This window comes from Bubalus kerabau, chromosome 1 (assembly GCF_029407905.1).
Source record: "Bubalus kerabau isolate K-KA32 ecotype Philippines breed swamp buffalo chromosome 1, PCC_UOA_SB_1v2, whole genome shotgun sequence".
NCBI classification, from domain to species: Eukaryota; Metazoa; Chordata; class Mammalia; order Artiodactyla; family Bovidae; genus Bubalus; species Bubalus kerabau.
The window spans coordinates 220,360,442-220,380,505 of record NC_073624.1 but is presented as its reverse complement, the minus strand read 5'-3'; the positions used below and the strand labels follow the sequence as shown (position 1 = coordinate 220,380,505).

The 20,064-nt window shown below is 43.4% G+C and overlaps 1 protein-coding gene across 2 annotated transcripts in view; it reads left to right on the top strand.

The window, feature by feature from the left end:
• The window catches only part of PFDN1 (prefoldin subunit 1), a 115,315-nt gene that overhangs the window by 23,669 nt on the left and 71,582 nt on the right, over positions 1-20,064 (top strand). The gene's annotated exons all lie outside the window — the stretch shown is intronic.

Genomic DNA, 20,064 nt, shown 5'->3' with positions numbered 1-20,064 from the left:
CCAACATAAAACTCAGTGATCATTTAAAACATAATCCAGATCTTGTCTGCCTTACAGGCCTTTCCCGACCACCCTGTTACACAATAGCACATTCCTTCCCAGCCCACTCTTGCTCTCCTTGTTATTCTGCCTTATTTTTCTCCACTGCCCTCATCACCACTAACATATTCTTATTTGTTTTTGTCTATCTCTTCCTACTAGAATGCTAGCTCCATGAAGATTGGGGTGTGGACATTGCTCCAATCCCAGATTGTAAAACAGTGTAATTGAGTTGTAGGCACACAATATTTGTTATGTGGATAAGTGAATATAAGAGATGACTAAAATCCAGTCCAAGGCCAGCAAATGGACAGATACGGGATGCAGTACTGCCCTGGAAGTGTGGTTGAGTTTAAAGAAGGGTCTTTGTTGGGGAGGATGGATGGGAATGACAGGGTGAATGGAATTTGGGGCAGGTCATGGTGCCCTGGATAGACTGGAGGCAGAGATCCATTGGGAGGCCATGGAACAAGAGCTAATGGATGCCCCCTCCTCATCCTCTTCTCGTAGAGAGTTGTGACACTGTGAAGTTTCTCCAGGAGCCCACACAGAGATCTTATATCTCTTTGAATATCCAGAACTGAACACATGCACACCTGTAACCAAGCACTTCCAGGGATATACACAAGACAAATGAGTATGTATGTTCATCAAAAGGTATGTGCAAGAATGATCTTTGCATTATTTACAATAACTGAAAACTGGGAACTACCCGATTGCTCATCAGTATTTGATGATGAATAAATACATTGTGGTACAGCTATATAATGAAATGTTAAATAGCAATATGGATGAATCTCAACATACTCCAGTATTTTTGCCTGGAAAATCCCAAGGACAGAGGAGCCTGGTGGGCCACAATCCATGGGGTTGTAGAGAGTCAGACATAACCGAGCACACAGCACAACATACTGCTGAATCAAAGAAACCAGACTCAAAAGGATTCTGTGTGATGCCATTTATTTAAAATTTTAAAACTAATATATAGGGAAAGAAATCAGGAAAGGGATTGCTATTAGGATCTGTAATGACTGGAAGGGGACAGATGGTGATACTTCTGGTGTTCTAATAATGTTATATTCCAAGATTTAGGTACTGACTACCTAGGTGCCCCTTACTTTGAGAAAATTTATTGAGTGTGATTTGTGCAATATTTTTAAGGGTACTAAACTTCAAAGATTCTTCTTTGTTTTTTCTTTTTTTTTTTTGTTTAAACTTCAAAGATTCTTAAAACTTGGGTAGGGGACTCTTTTGCTGTTTGCATTATGCAAAGCTCTGTAAAATACCAATGTATTACTGTAGTAGTCAGAAAAAATGGTACAGATGTCAGAAGTAATTGGAGTATGAGTTACTTTGAACTCTTCATGGGGCTCCCTTTCCTGCTTCTAAGCTTCAAGCCTCTAGTCCTCACACAGGGCTGGGCTTTTCTGAGCACAGCTAATGTTTCCTGTGGGCTCTGGGCTTCCTGCCTTTCAGCTGCCTTCTCCTCCTGCCCCTGCCGCTGCTGAAATCTCTCCTCAGCATCCTCAGAGGAGGTCCCCTGGGCATCTACCTGGCTGATACAGTGACTCTGGGAGCCTCTGAACCATCAGCCACTTTTCAAGATTGGTCAGCAGAAGAGATTGGGCCCTTGTGAGTACTGAGAAGCATCTACCTCTTGTCTATGAACTTCCCTTTCAGCAGCCTTGGAGAGACTTTATTTTATGATGTTCATAATCATTGTTATCAGGTTAATAAAGATTTAACAGTCATTGAGTGCTCACTGAACCGGGTCCGCTGGGTTAGGAGAGAAGTGCTCTGACTCTCCTGTGTTGTAGTTGCTTAAGTTAAGGGGTAAAGTCAGACTGTTAACCTAATCCTTTAACCACTAACTACATTCCCAAATGAGTTCTTGGGGCCATATTTATCTTCTCTTCCTCCCAAATCCAAAAACAATAGAGTGAAGAAATCCCATCAAAGGAATCTGAGAGAGCAGCTCCTCGGAGTTTCTTCTCTTGCCCCAAGGTGCCTTATTAGGGTGCCAGGGGAGGAGCAGGAGTGCAGCCTGACACACACTTGAGCCCGCGTCTAGGCTCCACTGTTTCATGCATGATACCTGACCTCTCTGAACCTTCCTTCCTACCTATAAACTAGACATACTAAAAATACCCACCTGGAAGAGTTGCAGAAATTATATGTGTGAGTGAAGTGCCTTACTCAGGACCAGCCAAATGTTAGATGCTCAGTAAATGTTGATTATCATCAGCAACCTGTCCAAAAAGCTAATTAGTGGCACATCCAGGATTGAAACCCAGGCTTCTGATTCTCAGTCCACAGTTCTTTTCCTTAGAGACAAGCAATACTTTTCAATTGTCTTACATTTTGCCATCAGTTTTGGTTTTTAACAAATATTTGTGGATTTAAGAAGCCATGGAACAGCAACTCAATCCAAACATATCACTTCAACTTGGCTGGCCTGAAATTTTTCCCTTTGTCAGCAGTGCCTGAAATTCAAGCTTCCTGTTTGAGAATGCTGATACTCCTGGGAACAGCCGTGTGTTAAGAGGCTAGCGTTCTTAGTTGACATAATTCATTTTAGCTTCATTCATTCAGTGAATATTTGTAGAGGCCTCTCTGTCAACTTCCAATGAAATCCATGCTCTGAAGAAGAGGGAGGGCATTTTGATGGAGTTGTGGGAGGCAGGGGAGGGAGAAGAAGTTGTCTTGCAGCAAGTACATTCATTTACTCATTCAAAAAAATTGACCGGGCACTTATAATGTGCCAAGTACTATCCTTGTTTCTGGAGAACAGTGAACAAGAATGACACATGGATCAACAATATATGTGTAAATAAAGAAATAGAATAATTTCAGAAATACACAAGTGTGATCTGCTAGAGAGTCAGTGGGGGTAGAATTAATTTATATACGTGGCTCAAAAAAGGTCTCTCTGAGGAGATAACATCTGAACTGGGAAAAACAAGATCAGGCACGCAAAGAATAAGCTTAGTATGTGTGTGTGACAAAAAAAGAACCCCTGAGCTGCAGCATAGGCATTGAAGATTTAAAAAGGAGGTAAGGACCAGATCATGTGGGGCCTTGTAGGCTGTGGTGAACAATCTGGAAGCCAGTGGAGTGTTTTGAGCAGAGGAGTGATATGATTTGATGTAGGTTTAACACATATGACTTTGATATAGAGAAGGTGTCTTAGGGGACAAAAGTTAGGAGACCTTTGGAGTCATCCAGGCAAGACATGATGGTGGCCAGGATTACAGTGGGAGCAGAGGAGGTGATGTTCAGATACAGGATACATATTGGAGGAACCACCTATAAGATAGGCTGGTGGATCAAAGGTGGGCACTATGGGAGAGAGAAGAATCAAGGTTGATTTCTTGGATTTTAGCCTGAGAAACTGGCTGCATAATGGTTCTGTTCATCAGGATGGGAAGGAACACAGAAGGCATGTTCACAAGGGCCACAGAAATCAAGAATTCTTTCATGGACATATTAAGCCCAAATGAGGTAAAGAAAGGCACTACAAGTGAGAGTGATGGGTGGGAAAAAGATGCAAGGAGGAGAAAAATGGAACCAAAAAGGTAAATAAGAAGGACTTGAAGATAGAAAAAGGAAAAAAAGAAAAGACACTTGACATATGGTATTTCACAACTCTTCTGTTAGAGGATCTTATTTAATCCTTATAGTGCCTGGGGGAGATGGGTAGTATTATTATCTCCAGTTTAATGGAAGAAGGCCCTGAACTCAGAGGAATGAATGCAATTTGGTGTATGCTGCCTAGTCCGGCAGGGCCCAGGCTCCTCACTGACCTCAAGCTTCTATCTTGACCCCTGTTCTCCAAAGAGAGAAGAAGGCTCTGTGTTTTCCTTCTTGCTGTGGTGAGGTGCCCAAGCTGAGACAGGCCTCTGGGAACAGGACATCAGGCAGTGTCATTCCTGGAAAAAAGGAAAAGGCTAAACTTGTCTGAGAGCAGGAGAGGGAAGTTAGAATTGCCCCTTCCATGGTTGGTTTCTGGAGTGTCAGGCCACCACCATGTTAATGTAATTTGGAGATTGTTGTGGTTTGGATTTTCTTTTTGAATTTTTTAAATTGCATATTTTTTCTTGATTGCCCCCTTGACTGATGGAGAAGAAAACGGGACTTCTTAGCTCACTGCCACCCACACAGCTGTAAAGGAAGCCAGCCCTCTTGCTCTTCAGAGAACATCTCCCCTCCCTTCTTTCTTCCCTCCCAGCATCTTGGCCATTACTAAACAACAGGGCATCTAAGGAAAAGGGCTCCTTTCAGAGCTGGAGTGCTGTAGTTAGTGGCTCATAGTCTGTGTGGGAGGCTTCCCCAAAGATGTATGATGTGGGTGCAGCAACCAGACAGATGGGAGGAATTAAGTCACCCTTTTCCCCAACCCTCATTTCCTTGTAACCTAGAAGTCATTGGGTTGGTTTCCCTATGATGAGAGACTGGTTTTATTTTTGTTGTCCTCCAGATTTCGATAGCAGGCATGCTTCACTGAGAGTGTGAAAAAAGGAAGAAGCTACCAGCTTGTTCTTCCTTATGCCATTAGTGTCTGGGTTAAGCCTGGTTATGTATACCACACTCTCACCCAAGACTGTCTAGGAAGGCTTGATTTCTTTCTATTTCTTCTGTGGTACTGAGTGGATCAGTGGCCCTGGGAAGCCCTGTGCTTGGTAAGGAGGGCCTGATCAGGTCCATTTGCATGTAAGTGTGCTCTCCTGCCCAGTGGATGCAACTCTAGACCCCAAGATTCAAGGTGAGAGAAGCCTGATCCAAGTTCCGCCCTGCAGGTACAAACATCCTTTCCTAGTTTGGACGCCTGGAGAAAGTCCACCGGTCCCAGTTGTGTTTGTCACCCCTCCTCTGCACTTTCACAGCAACTGGGCCTGGACGATGCAAGGAAAATTGGTCCTCTTCTCATAGCAGCTTTGGTTTTCCTCTACCATGGCTTCCATTGCACTGTGTATGGTCATTGCTCATCTGTTTTTCCCACTGTGAGCTCATGGAGCTCATGGAGAGTGTTCTTTTCCAGCTCTCTCTGCCTGTACCTGACACAGTTTCTAGCTCATCAGAGGCTCTCACTAAATGCTTGATGCATACATGAATGGACAATTGAATAAATGAATGAATGCATGAATAAAGAAATGAGTGAAAATAGGGGAGAGGTTAAGAGTTCAGGCTCTGCATTAGACAAAGCTGGGTCCATGGGATTTTCCAGGCAAGAACACTGGAGTGGGTTGCCATTTCCTCCTTCAGGGGATCTTCCCAACCCAAGGATTGAAACCCCAGCTTCTGTGGCTCCTGCATTGCAGGTGGATTCTTTACCGCTGAGCCATCCGGGAAGTCCTCAAATCCTGACCAGGCCAATTTCTGGTTGTAGAATAATCTTAGACAAGTTATTTGACCTCTCAAAGCTTTACTTTTTAAAAATTCTTTTCTGTTATGGTTTATCATAGGGTATTGAATATAGTTCTCTGTGCTAACCAGTAGGACCTTGTTTATCTGTTCTATATAAAAGCTTAGCTTTGTTAACCCCAATCTCCACTCCATCCCTCCCCCAACCCGCTCTCCCTAGGGAACCACCAGTCTGTTCTCTATGTCTGTGATTCTGTTTCTGTTTCATAGATAGGTTCATTTGTGTTATTTTAGATTCCAGTTATGAGTGATATCATATGTTATCTTTCTCTTTCTGACTTATTTCACTTGGTATGATAATCTCTAGTTGTATAAAGCTTCACTTTTCCTATTAGGATTTTTGTGAGGATTATGGTGCATGTAAAGCATTTATCATAATACCCAGTGTGAAGGATGTACTCAATCCAGGATATCTATTGACAAGCTCTGACTTCTAGCCCTCTGCTGGTTTTTACCATTGTGGATCTTGTTGGCAGTCTCCTTGCCAGACTCATGGCTGTGCGGGTACAAGTCAGAGTCAGGCTATGGATGTGCATACAGCACTGGGCTTTTCTGAGAGGGGGAAGCTCTGACAGGTCCCTGCCTGGAGCCAGGCACAATAGGTCAGCGGCTATCCCCATTATCTCAGGCCTTCTCTACGGGCAGGCGTCCTTAGGAAAAGTAGGAACAGGGCTTCTTTTAAGGTGTCTGGATGACAGCCACATCAACTATGTGACCTTTTCCTAGGAAGCCTGGTTTCCATGGTGAGCAAGGCGTATTCTTTCTCAAGCTATGGTCTGTGGTCTGTGACTTGTGGCCCTCTCTGGAATCTGGTGGCAGTGGCCCCAGCAACTGGGTGGGGACATCTGTCCAGAGGCTTCCCCTCCAATATCTCCAGGGTGTGCAAGCGCAGAGATAGCCCCCCAGGCTCTCCAGTGTCCACACCAGCCCTCTAACCTGGAAGGATTTGCCTTGAAGCCCTGACATTAATTCCCCACCCCATGCATGCACACTTACTGGCTCCTGGCCAACTGGCTGCCTGACTAGGCAGAAAGAAGGGGACTCTTTCTGTGATCCCCCATCTTAGGCAGAGGCCCTGACCTTCTCTACCTCATTCTGGCAGCCTGGGCCGGGAGAGGGCTGGCCTCCCTGGCCTTGGCAGAGTATGTGTTTGGGCCCAGGCTCTGCAGCTGCCAGAACAGGAGCTGAATGCCCAGTGCGTCTGCCAAAGCTTGCTAACTTCTTTCTTCTCTCTCAGAGCTATGCAAACGGAGGACGCTGAGGAATGTGGTGGCAGCGAACCTCCCCGCCACCGCCTCCCTCCCGCTGTGGCCTGTGCTCCCCCAACCCCCAGGCTGGAGTCACATCAGAAAAATGCAGTGGAAGAAAGAAATCCCCCAGTGTGTCATGACATTACATTTCCGCCTGGTGCTCAGAAACAAGAAAAGTGGGGTGGGGGGAGGTGGAGGTGGTGTGGTCATAGTTGGATCCCTGTGACTGCCTCACCTCTCTGCTTCCCTGGGGCAGATCACCTGCTCCCTTGGAGCTCTGTTTCCTCATTAAGAAATCAGAGCACATCACCACTGACTCAGATCACAGAGAAACTCTGAGAATCAACTGCTATCATGAAAGAGCACTGATATTCCTAAGAGGCTGCTGACAGAGGCCATATTGCAACTTTTAGTTGATAGTTACTGATCTAGTTTACTGACAGCATATGTTCATTTACCGTCATACAGTGATTCCTATTTTGTTCTAGAAGCTAAGAACACAAGAGTGAACAGGACTCAGGCTCTGCCCTCTTGGAATTTGCACTCTAACAGGAAAGATAGACAATTAAATAAGTCACACCAATCAAGTATCAAGAGACTTGTGATGGGCAGTAGGCAGTGCCAGGTGGGTGAGCCTGCTCCAGGGGTCAAGGAGGCCACCTCTGGAGGAAGTGAAATTCAAGCTGAGTCCTAAAAGATGAGCAGATGTGGCCCAGGGGAAGAGAGGGGTTAAGCTTGTTCTAAGCAGAGGAACAGTTAGTTGGGGGAGGGAGGATGATATGAATGAGGAACTGAATTTGCTGTGACAGGAGGGCAGACAGCTGGGCTGGGGTCAGCAGAGGAGCGAGGAGGTAGAGGGAGGCTGGCTCAGATCATGCAGGGCCTTCAAGACACTGCCAAGGAGTTTATACTGGATCCGCAGGGTGATGGGGAGTAAGTGTGGTACCCCAATGTTCAGAGCAGCACTCTTCACAGTAGCCAAGACATGGAAACAACCTAAATGTCCATCAACAGGTGAATGGACAAAGAAGATATAGAAAACTTATGGTTACCAAAGGGGAATAGGGGTGGGGGAGGGATAAATCAGAAGTTTGGGATTAACAGATACATACTACTGTATATGAAATATAAATAGATAAACAACAGGGATCTGTTGTGTAGCTCAGGGAACTATATTCAATATCTTATAACTGGCTATAATGGAAAATATTCTGAAAAAGGTTTTGTATAACCACTTTGCTATATACCTGAAACAATGTAAATCAACTATATGTCAATTAAAACTTGATTAATTAAAAAATAGTAAGGGTGGGTAGGGGATGCTGTGATTGGATCTGCTTTTGAGTAGATGACTTGGGCTATAGTATGGAGAGCAAGCTAGAAGGGTAGCAATGGTAGAGTAGTGAGACTGTTTAGGGGTGGCTATTGTAGTAACCGGATAGCAGTATCTGATGGTGGGAGCAGTGAGGAAGAGGAGAAGTACATGAATGCAAGAGATGTTTATAAGGCATATGGAGGAGAGAAAGGGAGAAGAGTCAAGGAAGACTGAGTTTTAGGCTTATGTGCCTGGATGGACTGTGGTGCCATCCACTGAGATGGGCCTTACTGGAGAAGGAGAAGCTGGTTGGGGATAAAGAGAGCAAGCCCAGTATTGACCACATTTGACATCCCACCCTATCAGTAGGGTGTCTGGTGCTTAGTTGTAGAGCTAAGTTTGGAGCTTAGCTCCAAAGGAGAGGCTCTGGGCTGGAGAGGTATCATCATCCTGGGCAGAGTAAGGAACTATATAATTAAGATAATGCTAGCAGCTCTTAACAGGTAAATGCCCAGCTTAGTGGTCCATCACAGTGGTTTATTTCTCAGATCAAGTCTAAAATAGGTGTTATTAAGGCTTCCCTGGTGGTTCAGTGGTTAAGACACCATACTTCCACTGCAAGGGGCACAGGTTTGATCTGTGGTTGGAGAACTAAGATTCTGAATGCCACGCAGCACAGCCAAAAAATAGGGTGTTCTTAATAAATGGGAGGCTCTTCTCCAAATATTAGTTCAGGGACCTAAGTCCTTTCATCTTGGATCTCTGCCATCTTTAATACATGACTTGACCTCTGAGGTCACTGTGATGTAGCAAGAACATGAAGGATTGTGCATGGGAGTTTCTATCACTTCTGTCCACATCCCACTGACAAAAGCTCATCATGTGGTCACATCTAGCTATAAGAGAAGTGGGAAAGCATAGTCTAGGTGGGTGTCTATGAGAAAGAGGAAATGGGTTTGGCAACCAGCTAGCCAGTGCCTGGCACAGGAATGCACAGGAGAGGATAAGATCATCTGGTAAGTTTGGGGCTTGTGCCCATTCATTTATCCCTATTTGTTATATGCCTACACAGGCCCAGGGCAGACAGAAGTGAAGGTAAGCCACTTCTTCCCCTCCCCAGGCTCATGTTCTTAGAGACCAACAGGAGAGGGTAGACTCCAGCCCATTTTGATCCCTCTTGTAAGTTCAACAGATCTTCAGGGTGAAATGACCCTGCAGTAGTGAGGCACGTTGATTCTGACACTGGCCACCCTTGCCTCTTCCCTGAGGCTGGCTGCCACTCACCCTTACTTACGTTCCTTCACCTCAACAAGCATTTATTGAGTATCTACTGTATGGGGGTATACAATGTCCAGTTCTGCAAATGCAGCATCGACAAGAGCAGGCTTATTTGTTTATTGTCTACCTCCCTCACTAGAATGTTAGTGTCATGAGTAGGGTCTATGGCTTATCTCGCCTCCCACTGTATCCTCAGGCTGCCAAACAAGACCTGGCACATAGTAGGAATTCTAGAAATGATTGTCGAATACATAGATGGTTGAATAAGGCCCTTTGGGAATTTACATATGTAATGAGTGCTAGGAAAGGAGAAGGACAGGTTTCTATGGGGTGGCCCACAACAGTGACCTATTCTGGTTCAGGAGGTCAAGAGAGCTCTTCCTGGAAAAGAAATTTTTAAGCTTAAAATAAGTGGGTGACCAGCAGATGGAAGAATGTGCAAAAGCCTGGCATCAAAAGGGTGTGTGGAAGAACGAAGGAAGTTCAGTGTGGCTGGACCCTAGAGGGGAGGATGGAGGAAGTGCTGCAAGATGAGACAGTGGGCGGGGAGGGGGGAGACCAGACTGCATTTGGCCTTGCGTGTGTGCTCAGTCGTGTCCAACTCTTTGCAACCCCGTGGACTGTAGTGTGCCAGGCTCCTCTGTCCATGGACATTTCCCATGCAAGAATACTGGAGTGGGTTGCCATTTCCTACTCCAGGGGATCTTCCCGACCCAGGATCAAATCCGCATCTCTTATGTCTCCTGCATTGGCAGGCAGATTCTTAACTACTGAAATCACCTATATGAATCACTCCACATATAGCCTTGAGGAACCTCTTAAGTCTCTGTATTCTGTCCTGAGGATGCATCACTCAGCAGCATCTTTGACATGCAATCATTATATTTCAAGTCCTTGTCCAAAGTGGGCAGTTTTTACTTCTCTAGTGATTTGCACATCACTGTCTCAATAGTGTTTGAACGTGGGTCGGAATGAAAGTTCCTGTCTGCTTGCCCTACTTCCTACACAGAGAGAGCTTCTCTTCTTTTCAGCAAAACAGACACCTAGACGCTTCTTCTTGCTGAAAGGATGTTGAGAATTGAACAATCACCTTGATGTGCTCAGTGCTTTTACATAAGACCTCATTTAATTATCACGACAACCCTGGAAGGTTGGCATGACCACCCCCATTTTATAGATGAGGAAACTGAGTCCCAAAAGGAATGAGAATCTGCAGGAAGGCTTAGGTAAAGTGCATCTCTCTAAACTAGAGATGTTGAAGTAAACGCTAGCCTTTATCAGAAAAATAATAACTCTGAGCTGCTCCGACAGGCTTAGACCAGAATTGCAAAGGAGTCAACAGTCCAATGAGTCAGGTTAGTTTAAGCAGCCAGTCGGAAAGTGTTAATGTCTGAGATGCTTAACATGACATTTTAAAAGAGTTAAACATGGTCCCAGCCCTGAGGAGCTCACTGACACCTGAGAGATAGACAAGGGAACTATAGTTTCAGCATCATGTAAGCAGCTACTCTCCAGAAGGTGTTGATGGAGAGCTGGGAGCCCGCAGGAACTTTGGTCAAGTTTACTGTGTGCTCAGAGCTGAGGGGGCAGGGAAGATGTGCAAAAGCTGGCAGTTCTGATACTGACCCAGTCTCTCTCTTCTTTTGAGATCCTTTCTTTTACCCCGCAAACATTGATGAATTTCTAATTATGTGCCAAACACTAGGGATAAGGCAATGAACAAATACACACAGTACATACTCTCAGTTTAATATAGGAGATAGCCATTTAACAAATAATTACATGGACCCACAAAACTATATAGAATTTTTATAGAATATAATGGCATTTGGCTGTGGGAAGAAGAGCTGAGAATCAGGGGGTCAGGAGCATGAAGCTAATTTTCTTTCCCTGCTATATATAATTTATACAGTTTTCATTTAATATGTGGTTATTGCATGAGTTACCTTTTTTTTTTTTTAAAAAAGTGATTTGGGACTTCCCTGGTGGTCCAGTGGCTAAGACTCCACATACGCAATGCAGAGGATACAGGTTTGATCCCTGGTAGGGGGACTAGATCTTCCATGCTGCAACTAAGACTCCATATTCGGCAGTGAAGAGCCAGTGCAGCAAATAAATAAATATTTTTAAAAAATCATGCAAATAAATATATTAAAAACTGTGATAAATGCCATGGAAAAAAAGTGTAGGATTCTCTGAGAAGATAACAGAGGCATCTACTTTACATTTTGGAGTCAGCACAGACTGAGAGAACAGACTTGCGGTTGCCAAGGGAGAGGGGTGTAGGGCGGTGGGTTGAGAGTTAGAATCTAATGGGATTAGCAGATGCACAAAGCCAATGTGTGAGTAGTTTTTGTTCAGAAACTATAAAAATACCAAGAAGGGATTGATTTGCACTAATGCTCTACTGCCCTGAGGACTGGGAATTCACAGAATCACACAGTCACTGGGGGGTAGAGTCAGGGAAACAAAGTCTGGGCTAGGAGCTGATCTGCCGGGTATGACCTGTGGTCACAGGGCAGTACAACAGAAACTCGGCACCTGCTTAATTCCACTGTTCTCTCTACGGCTTCTTGGGTTTCAACTTCGTTCCCTTTCCAGGAATTCTCATTTTCTCTTTGTAATAAGCACCTGAAGCATTTATATCAGAATGGCTTTAAAGTTCTGAGCTAATTTTTCTTTCTCTCTTCCAGAAAAGCATTTCATGAATATTTCCTTCCTGGTAAGTTCCTGGTAACATGCAGGTTCTCTGGGCTCCAGCACACAGATCCACTGAATCTATCTCCCCAGGAGGAGGGGCCCAGATATCGTGCTTTTGAAGATTTCCTGGGGAACTCCTTGACGGTCCAGTGGTTAGGACTCTGTGCTTTCACTGTCGAGGACCCGGATGTGAGCACTAGTTGGGGAACTAAGATCCCACAAGTCATGAAGCACAGTTGTGCTTATGGTGTACCCAGAGTTCATGTGTAGTCCAAATCTGAAATAACACCAGGTTCATGTTTCTTCTAGGGAGCAGAGGCCTAGAGCTTTTCCTATCTCAACTTCTCTTTGTGCCCTGGGATTGAGGCCCTTTTCCAAGATCTGCATGTTAAAGTCCAGTCAAGGGTAAATGGGTACAAAAAGGAGTCCCATATTCCCAAGACAAATGGAACCTTTTGATTCTAAATTCTGTTTGAGATTCAGCATAGTTTTGCCAGGATCCACTCAAAGGAGGCCATAAGGTGGCATGGAAGGAACTCTGGAAGGAAATCCAAGACTCCTGGGCTCTAGTTTCAGCTTGGATACCAATTTGCTATGTTCTAGACAAACTGCTTCTCTTTTGTGAGCTTCGTTTTCTATATTTCTATTTTATACTGTCCTATATATTTCTGTGTATTTTCTATATTTTCAACTATAAAATGAGAGGGTATGTGACAAATGGATGGACTGATTAGGATCCGTTGCAGTTTGCCCCCTGATTCTATGTGGCTTTCTGTCCTCAGAAGCTGATGTTTCCGGACAAGTATTTCTGCTAGGGACTTCTTATGTATTCTTCTAATCCCTGTGGTTAGAAAGACCAAGACCTATGAGGTCACTCACCCACAGCCAGCTACCCTTTGCCATCTTCCCAAGCCCAAGCTGACCTTAGCATTTGACCTTAGCTGAGGGGACAAAAGGAAGTGGTAACTTCCACATCCCCTCAACAATGCCTGCTACAATTTGTCGTCAATGAAACAAAGAGATAGTCCTTAGTGTCCCTGAGCTAAAAAAGCCAAACGATACTAAAACTTAGATTCAGTGCCCTTGGGTGGGACCCTCCATATCCTATGATCCAAGGACTCCATTGCAAAACAAGACTGTTTCCGTGAAGTCCTTGACCTCCACCATCTCAGGAAGAATAGAGGTTCACTATCATGAAGTTCATGTATTGACTGAAATGGAATTGACCTAGTCATTAAGAGAGAGGATTGAGAAAATTGAAATTTTGGACACTAAGGTGTAGTGGACACATTTTTTTCCCTATTTGTGACATCCATCACCTCTTTCTTTGATAGTTACACTTTATCCTTTGGTAAAGAAGACACTTTTCCCTCATTCTCAGTCCATGTGCTTTTTGGGTGGGGCTGTACCCTTAACCTTCCAGAAATGGCTGTATTACCTGCTCCTGGCTGATCAAGAGCCATGCCATTGGCTATTGTGATTGTTTCAAAGATGGGCATATGATCCAACCTAGGCCTGGAAAATCCAATCCTGGCACTCTTTCTGGAAACATAAAGGAAAGAGGTCTCTCTCTGCTTGGAGGCTAAACTGATAAAATGGAAGCCTGGAGTTGCTTGTGACTACAGATGAGAGTTAATAACAAGGTGGGCAATGTGCGACTTCTTGTTTCAACTAAGTTTTCTGCTTATTAGGTGTTACACTTACTCATGTTCTAATTTCTGAAAGGAAAAATAGTAAGTTTTAAAGCTTCTTACACTTTAGAAACCCTTGTTTAAAAAATTTGGAGCTGCTCTATGTGAGTGCTCTGGGGAAAAGCTTTAGTCACCATGTCCTAGGAACAGCTCTGAGGACAGAAAAACATTCTTCCATGTTGATGCTTTTTTGGAGCCTATTTAAAAATTGCATGTGGAGTTTTGTCCAGATCTCAACCCAACTCCATTGTATTCTTCTTCCTGTTTTAAAGGACAATGAACATTTTCCATTTAGGGTGAGCTGGGTGATAGAGACATGGATTCTCCACTAAGCTTTTGATTTTTCTGATTTTATTGCTTCCCTATTCTTGAGTCTCCTATTCTTGGCTCTCACCTCTGCCAGGCCCCACACCCTCACTTTCTCCGGTGAGCAATGGGGTAAATATCCCAGTCTTTGTTATGCTCTGTTACCCAGTTTCATCTCTGAGGCAAGGTTAAATCATCAGACTGACTGAAAGTACCCACTTTCTTTGGACTTTTCATAAACAGTTTGAATCAAATGTGGCCAGGTGCCTGGGAAAAGCTGCTGACTGTTCCTCCTTAGGACAACTCACTTCCTCTCTTTGCAGTTCACAATGACTGTTTCATTTGCTAGGCACAGCTAAGGCTCCCTCCTAGGAATGTCCCAGCCCCAAATCTTACTTTGTCAGCCAGAAGAGCTACTTCAGTTTCTTTGCAAATGTGTCACTTGGGAAGGACCACTCCCTATTCTTGTCCCTAAAGCCCTCACAGAACCATATAAGTCATACGAATGCCCCACCCCATCCTAACCTACTCCTAGGCAGACCCCTGCATAATTCATTTTCAGAAGAAACAGGTGCAAATTCCCTATTCCTGAGGATATCAGGAAGTAGCCCACTTGGAAGAGAATCTTAAAGGCCTTCAACACTATTAAACTCAATTTAATGCTCCAAGAGGCTACCCACAGATAACAGAGACCCTAGGATCACAGAACTACTTTTCTCACCATCCTTGGGTAAGGTGACTGGAGCTTGAAGTGAAAGATCTGGAGACATCCAAGAAATAATGACAGAGCAAGAGGATGTGTGGGACAGAAGTGAAATAAACCAGAAGACAGTAGGTTTATGGGTGTTCAGTCGCTCAGTCGTGTCTGACTCTTTGCGACCCAATGGACTGTAGCCCATCAGACTCCTCTGTCCATGGAATTTTCCAGGCAAGAATACTGCAGTGGGTTGCCATTTTCTCCTCCATGGGATCTTCCCAACCCAGTGATCGAACCTGTGACTCCTGTGTTTCCTGCATTGGCAGGCAGTTTCTTTACCACTAGTGCCAGCTGGGAAGCCCAGTAGGTTTATAACAGCTATAATTTCAGAATGGTCATGGCAAATGCAATTTTCTGGGTATCAGTCTAAATTTTAAATAGTATAGTTGTCCCTCAGTATTCACCAGGGATTGGTTCTTCTGATCCCATGGATATCAAAATCTCAGGATGTCCAAGTCCTTTAGAGTCAGCCCTTATCTTGAAATTGCATCCACAGATACAAAAGGCCAGCTCTATATTATTCACTCAGTTAATCTTCACAATAACCCTGTGAGGTAGTTACTACATTGCATCATCTCCATTTTTCATGTGGGGAAATTGAACTACAGAGAGGTAAAGTAACTTGCTCAAGGTCCTACACTTGATTCATAATTGGGCTAGGATTTGAATCCAGGCAATCTGGGTCCAGAATTTTTCTGTTATCCAGTACACAGTCTCTCTGTAAGCTGAGTGGCTGTCCTGGCCTGCCCAGGATTAAGCGGTTTCCCAGATCACAGGGCTTTCAGTGCAAAAACTGGTATAGTCTTAGGTAAACCATGATGGTTGATCACCTGAATATAGAAATATTATCAAAGAAGATGTTTCTGTAGTAAATTAAGTGATGCAAAAGCAGCTGAGATAAGGTAGAGTTAAGAGAGAACTTGCTCAAAACAGGAAAGGAATTTTGAAAAGCAGATGCACCCTAGGGCTCTCCTCTCTCCCACTGCCTTAGTTTTGGGCCCTTGCTATCTGCTTGGCTACTCTATTCTGATCTGGTTTCTCATCTTCTGCCTTCTAGGAATCACTCCCCCTAAAGCAGCCACCACAATTTTCTGGAGTGTAAATAAATGTGACCAGTCACTCCCTTGCTTACAACACTCCATTGCATTCAATGACCATTGCACTCAATGAGCTTGACTTCGAAGGCCCTCCACTGCTGGCTGTCATCGCTCTGTCCTTTCTCTCTGTGTTTAACATGCTCTGTGCTTCAGCCATACCAAACAATTTGTATTCCCCCAAAGACACTAGGCTCTTGCCTTGGTGTCTTAGTCTCTTCTAGGAATATCGTTTCTACTTTCTTTGCTGCAAACTCTTACTTTTCCTGCAAGATTCCTGGATTAGGAGTCCCTCTTCTCTGTTCTTCCAATTCCTGGTGTCACTTTCTCTACAGCTGAATTTTCAGATTCTTTCATAACTGTTTATCTGTGACACCTGCTGTACTGTGAACTGCTCTTTTATTTATCTGTAGGTTTGTAATACTTGACACATAATAGTAGCTAGTGTAGATTAGGTGTAACTGTATATCAAGAACTTTGCATGCATTATCTCACTTAATCCTTATAAAAACCTATGGGATGGGTACTATTACTATCTCTGTTTTATAGTTGAAGAGAAGGAGACTTGAGAAGTTAAGTCCTTTTCCTTGAATCTTGCAGCTAGTAAATAGTAGAAACAGAATTTGAAACTAGAAGGTCAGATTTCAAAGTCTATACTCTTAACTACTCTGCTAAACTTTCAAGTGGAATGAACCCTTCAGAGTCTATCCATCTTACAAAGTTGTTAAGATCAAATAACTTGATAAATAAGAAATGGCTTTGTAAGCTGAAAAGCTCTGATGTCAGAAACTGCTAATTTTAACCCAGTATCTCTTTGATTTCTCTTTCATAATAATATAATTCCTGGTGTCTAGCTGGTCACATAATTGCCCACAATAATAACTACATTTCCCAGTTTTTCTGGTCTCCAGGAATGGTCATGTGATTCTGTCTGGGCTAATGTGATATGAACAGAGCCACATTTTTATTTCTGGGTTACGCCTTTAAAGGGACAGAGTGAGTGTCCCCCGCCCCCACCCCAACCCCTGGGTCCTTTCCCCTTCCTTGTAGCTAGGCTATGAACATGGTAGTGATGAGTCATCTTCGATCACAGGGATAAGATAGAAGGAGCCTGGGAACTGTGGCATTGTAGAACTCACATACTTACCCTACATTGCTTTTGCCTGGATGATTGAGATGGAGAGAAATAAACTTCTATCTTGTTTTAGCCATTGTTGTTTTGGATCTTTATTATAGCAGCTGAACATATCTCTAACTAATACAGTCTGTTCACAGGGAGAAATATTATTCTTACTATTCCTATAGAGCAGCTTTGAAACTGCTTATAGGCTATATCATAAGAATTAACTTTCTCTTCTTTGTAAAAGACATTATCATTCAACTATTAATAGTTTGCTTGGGTCAAAAACCTTGGAGTCTTTGCTTTTCTTTTAAAACATCTTGATTGACATATAATTGACATATGATGAACTGAATATGTTTAAGTGTACACTTTGATAAGTTTCCACCTAGGAAACCTTCAGAATTAAGATAATAAGTATATCCATCACCACAAAAGTTATCTAATGCTCCTTTGTAATCACTTCCTTGTGCTTCTTCCTTAGGTTTCACCACCCCCAATCTGTCTGGTAACCACTGATCTTCTTTCTGTCACTTTAGATTTGTTTGCATATTCTAGAACTTTAGACATGGAATCATACAGCATGTTACTCTTTCTCATCTGGTTTCTCTCACTCAGCATATTTATTTTGAGATTACAAATCATCTTTGATTCATCTCTTTGTTTCATTGCCACCCCCTCTGCCCCCAATCCATTCCTTCATTAAGTTTAGTAATCTCTACCTGAATCCATCTACTGCTATCTGTCTCCATTGTCATCATCCTCAGACCATTAGCATCTGTCTCGTGTACCACTGCAGTAATCTCCCGACTGGTCTCTTTGCTTCCAAGCTTGCTCCTTCCAATCCATTCTCCACCTTGAACCCTCAATGATCACCTTAAAATAGAATCATATCAATCTCTTCAGATCATATCAGTCCTCTGCTTGAAATTATTCACTGGCTTATAATCACACTCAGAATAACACTCTGATCCCTGACTGTAGCTTAAAGGTCTTTCATGGTCTGGCCCCCTGTGCAACTCTCTGATGTCACTGCCTTCTACCAATCTCTGCATCCAGCCATGCTGGCGTCTTCCGTTTGTTCTTCAAATATGCCAAGACTGCTCCCATCCTAAACTCTTTGTTCTTGCTGTTTCTTCTGTCTGGAAGGCTGTTTCCCCAGCTCTTTGCACAGCTATCTAATTCTCATTTTCCAGGTCTGATTTCAAATGTTATGGTCTTCCAGAGAGCTTCCCACACCTAAGTGGCCTCCACCCAGCAGCCGCTAACCACATTGCTGTTTCCTTCTTAATAACACTAATTAGTTTATTAAATTACTTGTTGGCATGTTTATTGTTTCTCTTTTCCCACTGGAATGTGTGCTCCATGGGGACAGGGAATTTGTCTCTTGTTGTTGTTATATCCCAAGGACCTAACAGATATTCAATAAATATTTGTTGAATGAATAAATAAGGGTATTGTGCATGGGTTGGCAGAGCTGAAGGGTAATAGGGGATCACTTTTTAAGTTCCACAACTGTGGTCTGTTTGCACCTCAGGAGTATATCCCTGTACTAGTGAAGTTTTCAGTGTGAAGGCTGTTTTTGTTTTTTTTTTTTCCCAAATAAAAATAATAGAAGCAAGCTCAGCATGGTTCTTCTCTAGACAAGTGTCCAAGGACTGAAAACCTTTTAGGGCTTTCATAGACAGTGTCTTCCTGTCATTTTAGAAACTCTAAAGAGGGAAAGGCAATAACATTTATTTTGAAGTCCAAAATAAAAGGGTGATAATATAGTGGCTGCCCATCATAAATGTATATCACATTCTGCCAACTTTATGCTCTGGGCAAAGTTTATTTTTCCCTAAGTTTGCTTCATTCATGTAGTATCAAGAATTAGCATAAAAATTGGTCTGGAACCTATGACTCTCTCAGGGCTCTGGTAGAAGTGAATGTGGAGGAATTCCCTGCCAGTCTAGTGGTTAGGACTTGGTATTTTCATGCTAAGGGTCTGGGTTCAGTCCCTGGCTAGGGAACTAAAATCCCAAAAGCCACAAGGTGCAGCAAAAAAAAAAGTGAATGTGAGACGTTTCTATAGTCCATGGACATGCTGGACACTGAAGACGGGTTCTAATGAAAAATTTATGAGTCAAATGAGAAAATCAGCTCTCATAAGAAAGACCAGCAGATGCCCAACAGTGCAAGAATTCATACCCCAAAGATTTCAACTGATAAGACATAAAGAAATTAAAAAATAGTTATGTGAATTATGTTTTAATTATTTTCACCATTAGGCAAGAATATATCACTGCATATCATTATGAAAAAGAAAAGAACATGTAGATTTGAAAAAATAACAAATACGTTTTTTAATTTTTTAAAATGTGGTGAAATATACCTAACATTTACTATTGTAATCATTTTTAAGTGTACAGTTCAGTGGTATTAAATACATTGACATTGTTGTGTTACTATCACTACCATCCATCTCCAGAACTCTTTTCATCTTATAAAACTGAAACTCTATATCTATTAAACAAGAATTCCTGGGCTTACCTGGTAGCTCAGTGGTAAAGAATCCACCTGCCAATGCAGGAGACACTGGTTTGATCCCTGATCTGGCAAGATTCCACATGCCCATGGAGTGACTAAGCCCACACACCACACTATTGAGCCTGTGCTCTAGAGCCCAGGAGCCACAAGTACTGAGCCATGTGGCTGAACTGCTGAAGCCCTTGCACCCTGGAGTCTGTGCTCCACAACAAGAGAAGCCACCACAATGAGAAGTCCATGCATCACAACTAGAGAGTGGCCCCCGCAGCAATGAAGACCCAGTATGCTGCTGCTGCTAAGTCGCTTCAGTCATGTGCGACCCCATAGACGGCAGCCCACCAGGCTCCCCCATCCCTGGGATTCTCCAGGCAAGAACATTGGAGTGGGTTGCCATTTCCTTCTCCAATGCATGAAAGTGAAAAGTGAAAGGGAAGTCGCTCAGTCAGGTCTGACTCTTAGCGACCCCATGGACTGCAGCCTACCAGGCTCCTCCATCCATGGGATTTTCCATGCAAGAGTACTGGAGTGGGGTGCCATTGCCTTCTCTGAAGACCCAGTATAGCC